Here is an 8,524-nt window from a genome sequence, read left to right on the forward strand (position 1 = left end):
TTAGAAGAATGAGAGGTGACCTTATTGAAACATATAAGATTCTTAGAGGGCTTGACAGGGTAAATGCGGAGAGGTTGTTTCCCTTTGTGGGAGAGTCTAAGACCAGCGGGCATAATCTAAGAATAAGGGAGCGCCCATTTAAAACAGAGATGAGGAGGAATTTCTTCTCTGAGGGTAGTGAATCTGTGGAATTCTTTACTGCAGAGGGCTGTAGAGTCTGGGCCATTAAGTATATTCAAGGCTGAGAGAGAGAGATTTTTAATCAGTAAGGAAATCAAGGGTTATGGGGAAAAGGCAGGAAAGTGGAATTGAGGATTATCAGATCAGCCATGATCTCATTGAATGGTGGAGGGGACTCGATGGGCCAAATGGCCTACTTCTGCTCCTGCGTCTTATGGTCTTATATACCAAGGAAGTTGCCGCTGCCACACAGCAGGTCCCCGAAAGCAGGCTGGGGCTCTCCAGCTCTCAGCCCACCAGGCGACGCTCACCAAGGTCATCACAGATAGGGCGTTATAATCATCAGTCTGCCTGCGCCTCTGCTGTGGATATCTGGGGAGCACCAAGACGTAGCAGCAGGGTTAGGGAAGTTAAGAAGTGGGTGTTAGTCACTTGTTAATACTGTTCACTATCGTCAATAAAGACCAAAGGAAGTTTCCCTGCCTATGACTCCAAGGATGAGCAGTGTTCATCTCACTCAGATGTGAAACCTTTCTGCACAAGATAAAAGGCAGGTGTTAGTGTCCAAGGCCTCACCCCTGTGCTCTGTGCAGTCTTCAGACCAAAGTGATGGTCCGGCCTCACACTCCCTGGAAACAGCTGATGCTTGTACCTCGGTGGTGCTGGTCAGAATGTAGTGGGCAGGTACCACAGAGTTCCATCATTCTCTCTGTGTGATCTCAGCACCTTTAAGGTGGGGCTGGCCCCCATCTCTTCAGCATCTGTGACCGGTGACGCTGTGCTCCTGAAGGGGTCAGGTGCTGAAGGTGGACAAAGGATCAGATGCTTTTAAAGTTTCCTGGTTGCGCCTCTATGACACGACCCTGATCACAGAGCGCAAGTGAGCTGGCCTTGGCCAGACAGTCAGACATTCTCAGAGGCTATGTGAAGATCTATGGAGTATCCTCACTGCATGTCGTCATCATCCTCCTGCAATCGAGTGACTATTAGGGTCTCCACTGCATCTCCATGACAGAGAGTGCTCGTGCTGGCATAAGCCAGACTGTAATCAAATGCTCACAGATGCAATGTGAGGATCTAAGGGATCACCTCACTGCATGTTGTCATCATCCTAGCAGCTATGAGGGCCTCCCAAGATTGCCTGCCTTGGCTAGCCAGTGCGAGGGCCTCATCTCCATCATCGTCGCCTTCGAGGACCTCCTCACCCTCATCCCCATCATCGGGGAAGACGTCCAGCTCCTCCATCTCCTCTTCAGCCAGCTCATCTCCCCGTTGCAGCGTCAAGTTGTAAAGGGCGCAGCAGATGAAGCCGATGTGTGACACCCTCGGTGGACTATATTGCAGGGCTCCACCAGACTGGTCCAGGCACTGGAACCTCACTATCAGCCGCAGGGGTGACATCAGCTATGGCTTCTGCACATAGCCCTTGTCCCCGAGGAGCCATCCCTGCAGCTTCTGTGGACTTCAGGGATCTGTGACCGACTGAGGATGTAGGAGTCGTACACACTCCCTGGAAGCCTTGCGCACACCTGCATATTCAGCTGGTGGAACCCCTTGCGGATGATGTAGCTCACCGTACGTTGCAATGGAGATCTAAGCGCCACATGAGTGCAGTCGATGACACCCAGCACCTGTGGGCAACCCAAGATCTGGGCGAATCCAATCGCTCTTGCATCCTGGCTGTCCTGGTCCTGGGTAAAATGCACAAAGATGTCTGCCCTCACAAAGATGGCATCCGTGATCTCCTGGATGCATTTGTGGGTGGCGGCTGCTGAGATCCCACAGAAGTCACCTGTGGAGCCCTGAAAGGTGCCACTGGTGTAGAAGTTGAGCACCGTGGTCACTTTCCCGGCCACTAGCAGTGGATGCCCTCCATGTCCCCATGGCATCAAATCCTGCAGTGGCTGGCAGATGTGACTGACCAGATCCCTAGACATTCACAGTCTTCAGCGACACTGGTTCCTGGTCATCTGCAGGAATGAAAGGTGGCGTCTATAGACCCTGGATGTTGCCAGGCACCGACCAGCGACGGCTCGCTGTGGCTTTTTGGCAGCATGTGCAGGAGCCCCAGCTGACACTTCTTCCTGAGGATGCTGCTTCTGTATCTGTGCAGCCAATGCCTCCGTCGCTCTCTTCTCCGTCGTCTCCACTTTCTGTAGGCCATCAGGCATGCAGCTAGTTCACCAGGCTCCATGATCCTGATGTAGTCCTCCTACAGGATGAAAAGGAGAGACACGTGGTTAGCATGTACTAAGAACTTGTCCTGGTTTAGTGTGAAGGCCCCTTAATGCTTCCCGGAGAGTGCTGGCCCCCACTTGGATGGTCAGAGTTTAGTGCGTTGCATGGTAGCCCGAAACCCCACACACCTCTGCCCCAGTCCGTCCGAACAATTGGCGGCAGCTTTGCCCATTGGACTGCATGCTGTGCTCGCAACTCAGGCACAGGCATTCTCCTAACCTGCACTGCAAGGCTGCACTGTTAGCTTGAACCATCAGGGAAACTGGTCCAAATGGGATGCTGACATTGCAAGGGGCTTTGGGCGTCTCCAGCAGTGACTGCTCTGCAGCCAGCTTTAGCAAGGAGATTGTACAATGTGCAGCAGTCCACTAAAATGCTCATGACTTTGCAGTTTGTGCCTCTGCATTGCTTGAGTGGGCAGATAAGCTAGAAGCTTGACGACAATCGTATCAATGTGGCTGCACCTGAAATGTCTCAGCTGCAGAGGAATGGTCACTTTATACTGTTTTCCCTGATGCCGCTTCACTCACCCACCCTACCCCCCACCCTGAATGTTTTGCACTATATTCAACAGCAGATGGCAGGGCTGCCCTTGCCCCACCCACCCCACAAGTCGCCTGAACATGAAAGGCTGCCTTGACACCCTTCTCCCCCACCACAACAAGTCACCTCAATGGCAGGGCTGCCCTTGCCCACCACCCCCCTCAAATCTCCTCAAGCTTGAAGTCTAACAGGCGACCCTGGCGAGCACTGTGCAATGTTACTGTGTTCTCACCTCCAAAAATCTCACCTTCCGGGTCTCTTTTTCCCGGGTCGGGTTTGTAGAGCCAGGAAATTACCCTACTCTGTACAGCAAGCCGACCCAAGTGCCTATGGATGTTTGCCCTCTATTGTAAACCTTGCTCTTCTATTCCCACGCTTGGAGATTATTTTGACCCAGGACAGAAGTAATTAATAGATTGTGGTGTGGGGAGTGAATAATTATGGTGGTGGACGTGATGCCAATAAAGCATTCGGCTTTATCCTGGATGGTGTTGAGCATCTCTAGCCTTGTTGGAGCCACACTTATCCAGGCAAATAGAGAGTAGCACATCATACATCTCACTTGTGTCTTGTAGATAATGGACAGGCTCTGGGAGTCAGGAGACAAGTTACTGGCCACAGAATTCCCAGCCTCTGACCTGCTCTTGTAGCCACAGTATATATATTGCTAGTCCAGTTCAGTTTCTGGTCAATTTCAACCCCCAGGATGTTCATAGTGGGGAATTCAGCAATGGTAATGCCATTGAATGAATATCATGGGGAGATAGCTAAATTCTCTCTTGTTTGAGGTGGTCATTGCCAGACACTTGTGTGCTGTGAATGTTACTCGCCACTCAACAGCCCAAGCCTGAATGTTGACAAGGTACAGGTCTTTCTGCATATGGACACTGACTGCTTCAGTATATGGGAAGTTGCGAATGGTGCTGAACATTGTGCAATTATCAGCGAACATCCCCACTTCTGCCCTTATGATGAAGAGAAGGTCATTGATAAAGCAGCTGAAGATGGCCGGGCCAAGCACATTATCCTCAGGAGTTCCCGCAGCCATGCCCTGGGACTGAGGTGATTGGCCTCCAACAACCACAACCATCTTCCTTTGTGCTAGGTATGACTTCAAACAGTGGAAAGTTTCCCTCTGATTCCCATTGGCTTCAGCTTTGCAATTTTGCTAGGGCTCTTTGATGCCACACTTGGTCAAATGCTGCCTTAAGGGCAGTCACTCTCACCCTACCCAGCCAATTAAGTTCTTAGCAATCCCATACTAGATTCCACTGAGTGTAAAATCATGTAAAATAAACAGATTAAACTCTACCTAAAATTAGGACCCATTAGGATTTAAACTCATGTATACCAATTATTTGGAGCTTAGTTTCATAGATATACCTCAGCTGAACAGCAGCAGCAGGTGGCAACACTTCATTTCCTTGTTGAAAGGCAGAGGTAAAACAAGATAGGACAAAATTTGGGGAAGGAAAAGCGCCACCCAGAATGTTTTATTACACACTCTCTTTTTTAACTTGAATTATATTAAACCTTCTCTATCTCACTATTGATGTCACATGCAAAAAGTCACTTCAGAATTTTAACCTCTTTCTGCTCTGGCAAAAAGAAAATACCCGTTTCCTTTCTGAGAATGAATTTAGCTGGTGCTGGATGATTCTACCTGGCACACCTGCACGCTCCATTAGACTAAGGAAACAGTCAAGAAGGTTGCCAACTCTGCTGGATGTCTAGTCTCGCTCCAGTCTGGCCACAGGTGAAGACTGCTTCACTAAAGGAAGGAGAGGAGAGTATTATGTATTGAATGTCTTGTTTAGCTTGCCGTACTTTGTAAGTCAGTGCATTATGGGATTGCAGAATCCATGTTTTTGTTGTTACTGCAGCAGAATTCACGAGAGCTGCAATGTTCAATCACCTCCACACCTCCGGGGGTATTGTTTAATCTTTAAAAAGTTATCGACTGTACCAATATTAAAACTTACGAAATTGGCGGCAATGACGATGGACCTTTGCGGTGCGTCCAATCAAGAAGTGAAACAGCTAGTAGAAAGAAATTATTAGTAAAAAAGAGGGCACCTACTCTCCTGGAGCACTCCTGAAGTTTAGACAAAAGGGACCTGCAAGGCAAAGATAAAAAGACAAAAAGGGAAATCGCTGCTGTGCTTTTCTGAACAGGAAAGAAGATTAGGGAAAAAATAAGGCTTACAGCAAAAAGCAAAGCAGAAAAACCTTTGCAAAAAACAGTAGACCCATGATCGCTGGGATCCCGAGAAAGTGTGGGAAAAATAAAGCAGCAGGGCCACTGGCTGCAAATAGCCTCCGAAGTTCCAAGTATACAGGACGTGCAGGGTTCAAAAAGAAGACTCAGGGAGAAGAACGTACTGCAGCTTTTAAAAGTTAAAAAGCTTACGGAAAGGGAAGGTCCATGATCGCTGCAGAACTCGCCAAAAGCCTGAAAAGCGTGGGAAAACCACGGAGACAGAACAGGCAGCCGCCGACAGCCCGAGTTAAAACAAAACATTTACTGTCTTAAAGCGGTAACGGCATCTAAAGTGGTAACTACAAAAAAAGGAAACAACAGTAAACAAAAAGTAATCGACGAAGTAGAGAAAATAAAAAGGTGGAAAATGACAACACAATGGACTTATGGGACATTTCGATGAGACTGTGGGACAGTGGAGCTCCTACAATGAGTGCTTTTGAGCTTGCCGTACTTTGTAAGTCAGTGCATTATGGGATTAGACTATAAGACATAGGAGCAGAAATTAGGCCATTTGGCCCATCGAGTCTGCTCTGCCATTCAATCATGGTTGTTAAGTTTCTCAACCCCATTCTCCCGCCTTCTCCCCGTAACCTTTTATCCCCTTACCAATCAAGAACCTATCTATCTCGGTCTTAAATACACTCAATGACCTGGCCTCCACAGCCTTCTATGGCAATGAATTCCATAGATTCACCACTCTCTGGCTAAAGAAGTTTATCCTCATCTCTGTTCTAAAAGGTCTTCCCTTTACTCTGAGGCTGTGCCTTCGGGTCCTAGTCTCTCCTACTAATGGAAACATCTTCCCCATGTCACTCTATCCAGGCCTTTCAGTATTCTGTAAGTTTCAATCAGATCCCCCCTCATCCTTCTAAACTCCATCGAGTATAGACCCAGAGCCTTCAAACGTTCCTCATATGTTAAGCCTTTCATTCCTGGGATCATTCTCGTGAACCTCCTCTGGTCCCTCTCCAGGGCCAGCACATCCTTCCTGAGATACGGGGCCCAAAATTGCTCATAATATTCTAAATGTAGTCTGACCAGAGCCTTATATTGCTTAATTGATCGATATCTATCTGATGAATGTTGCTCAGACTGTTTTAATGGGATCAATTAGATGATGGACATGATTGTCAACAGTACTAAACCCTCCTTATAGAATTCCAACCTCTGAAGAGCTTTCATCTCATCTGTACTGATCCTTACTGTCGGTTTATCCCTTTGGTCACAATCACTTGCAAATCAGAGGTTTATGAGTTCAGGCTTGGTCCAAACATGCAGCATATGTTGATGTTTCAGCTGTGGAGTGAGGGGAGGGCCAATCCAATTCTGTAAATAAAAACAAAAAAACTACTGCGGCTGCTGGAAATCCAAAACAAAAACAGAATTACCTGGAAAAACTCAGCAGGTCTGGCAGCATCGGCGGAGAAGAGTCGACGTTTCGAGTCCTCACGACCCTTCAACAGAACTGAGTATAGTTAGGAGAGGGGTGAAATATAAGCTGGTTTAAGGTGGTGGTGGTGGGGGGGAGGGGGGGAGAGAAGTTGAGGGTGGGGTGGTTGTAGGGACAAGCAAGCAGTGAGACAGTCACTGAGAAAGGAAATACGGCTTTGAAAGCGGGTTTTGGTAAACACCTTGTCAAACACCAGGAGAGAAATGGAAAGCAATGAAGGTGAACAAGGCAGAAGAGACAGGTGGAAATCCTGTCGGAGAACAGAGAAATACTTCTTCAAGGAAGGCATTTCTTGAAGAGAAGTGGCAGTCAATTAAACACAGAGATAAAAACAAAAAACAATTCTGTAAATGTTTGCTTAAAACCCTGAAGCCGCTATTTGTGTGACTAACTTTACTCTCGCAATCAAACTGGCCATATTTCTTATTACTATTTATGTCATCTCCCAATTCAAGGAGCATTGGTTTCAGTACTAGGGCAGGAAAGAACTGTGCCATATGGATGGGCTCCATGGATGGGCTCCATCAGATCTGGGCTGGGACCAGGGTCATAGCAGAAAGGATATATAAGGCAGTCATAAGGATGTTAAACTAATAGGAGGGCTCGTGCAGAAAAGATAGTATAAAGTGTACCTCAAAATCAAATGAAAGGGAAGAGAGCAGAGTAATAGCCCTAAGTTGTGCTTTAGGCACCACAGATAAAGGGAAAACCAAAAATTGCAAACTGATTAAATGTGGAGAGAGAAATAACCATGTAAGTAAAACATTAGGACAGATTAAGATGGATGACCCTACTAAATGTTTGTTATATTAACACATTGAGTATAAGGAACATATTGAATGAAATACTGGCACAAATTCAACTTGGAGGGTATGACATGGTAGCCATGATTGAGAAATGGCTGCAAGAGCATCAGGATTGGAACGTAAATATACCAGAATATACGGAAAGAGAGGGAAACTGATAGAGGGGGAGGAATAGTCTAAGTAATTAAGGGTGAAATCACCCCAAATCACTTATAATAAGAAGTAAGCAGATGTTTGTGTGTAGAATTAAAGGAATAGAAAAGCATTTGAAGTTTTTGGTGGGAGATTTGTATAGGCCAGCTTCTAGCAGCTGTGAAGTGGTAGGGTACAGAAAAGAAATGCAGAATCTGACAAGCATATAGCAAAGGCAGTGCCATCTTAATAGGGGATTTAAACATTAATGTTGTTATGATCCCAGCTGATGTTATTACTGGGCAAGCCAGATCCCAGAATGGAACCCGGCTTGATAGACCCAAGCTTTTATTTTTTTGTTTAGATAGGTGGAGGGCAGCTGTTGAACAGAGTCACAGGTGTCAGCTGATGAACTTTTACCAAAAGAATAAAACATTTATTAAACAAGAAAAAATTAACTATATTACAATACTCCATCACCCACAATTATACCTTTACAGATATATACTGATTCGCAAAGATAACACAAGTTACAAAAGCTATCTTTTACCCTCATGTTCCCAGTAAGTACACAGTTCATGTAAACCAAAGGTGATCTGTTGTCTGTGTTATGACACAGCAGCTGGTAAAGGCTGAGTTATTTAAAATCCCAGAGGGAAACTTTAAACAACTGGCATAACCGACATTTTCAAATAGCATGTTTAAGATGCAGCTATAAATTCAGGAATCAGACCACCAGTGCTCGAGAGGCTTTTATATCAAACTAAATGAGACATTTATTGATTTACAACAAGGTATTAAACACGTACACATGGCCACAAATTACTACTATCATAACTTTTAACAAACTCTCAAATTAATCTCCACTAAGGCAACAGCAACCCATAGGGCAGAATTTTCAGTTTGACGTGC

At 46.1% G+C, this 8,524-nt stretch overlaps 1 long non-coding RNA gene across 1 annotated transcript; it reads right to left on the minus strand.

Moving 5' to 3' along the window:
• Positions 1 to 732: 732 nt before the first annotated feature.
• On the minus strand, positions 733 to 8,047 carry LOC144679101 (uncharacterized). Its single transcript, XR_013576246.1, has 3 exons — positions 7,040 to 8,047; positions 4,625 to 6,571; positions 733 to 2,392 (listed from the first exon to the last, which is right to left on the minus strand). It is a non-coding gene; the product is annotated as an uncharacterized LOC144679101 (long non-coding RNA).
• Between the last annotated feature and the right edge of the window lie 477 nt (positions 8,048 to 8,524).

Source organism: Cetorhinus maximus, chromosome 3, assembly GCF_964194155.1.
Source record: "Cetorhinus maximus chromosome 3, sCetMax3.hap1.1, whole genome shotgun sequence".
In the NCBI taxonomy this organism is placed as follows: domain Eukaryota; kingdom Metazoa; phylum Chordata; class Chondrichthyes; order Lamniformes; family Cetorhinidae; genus Cetorhinus; species Cetorhinus maximus.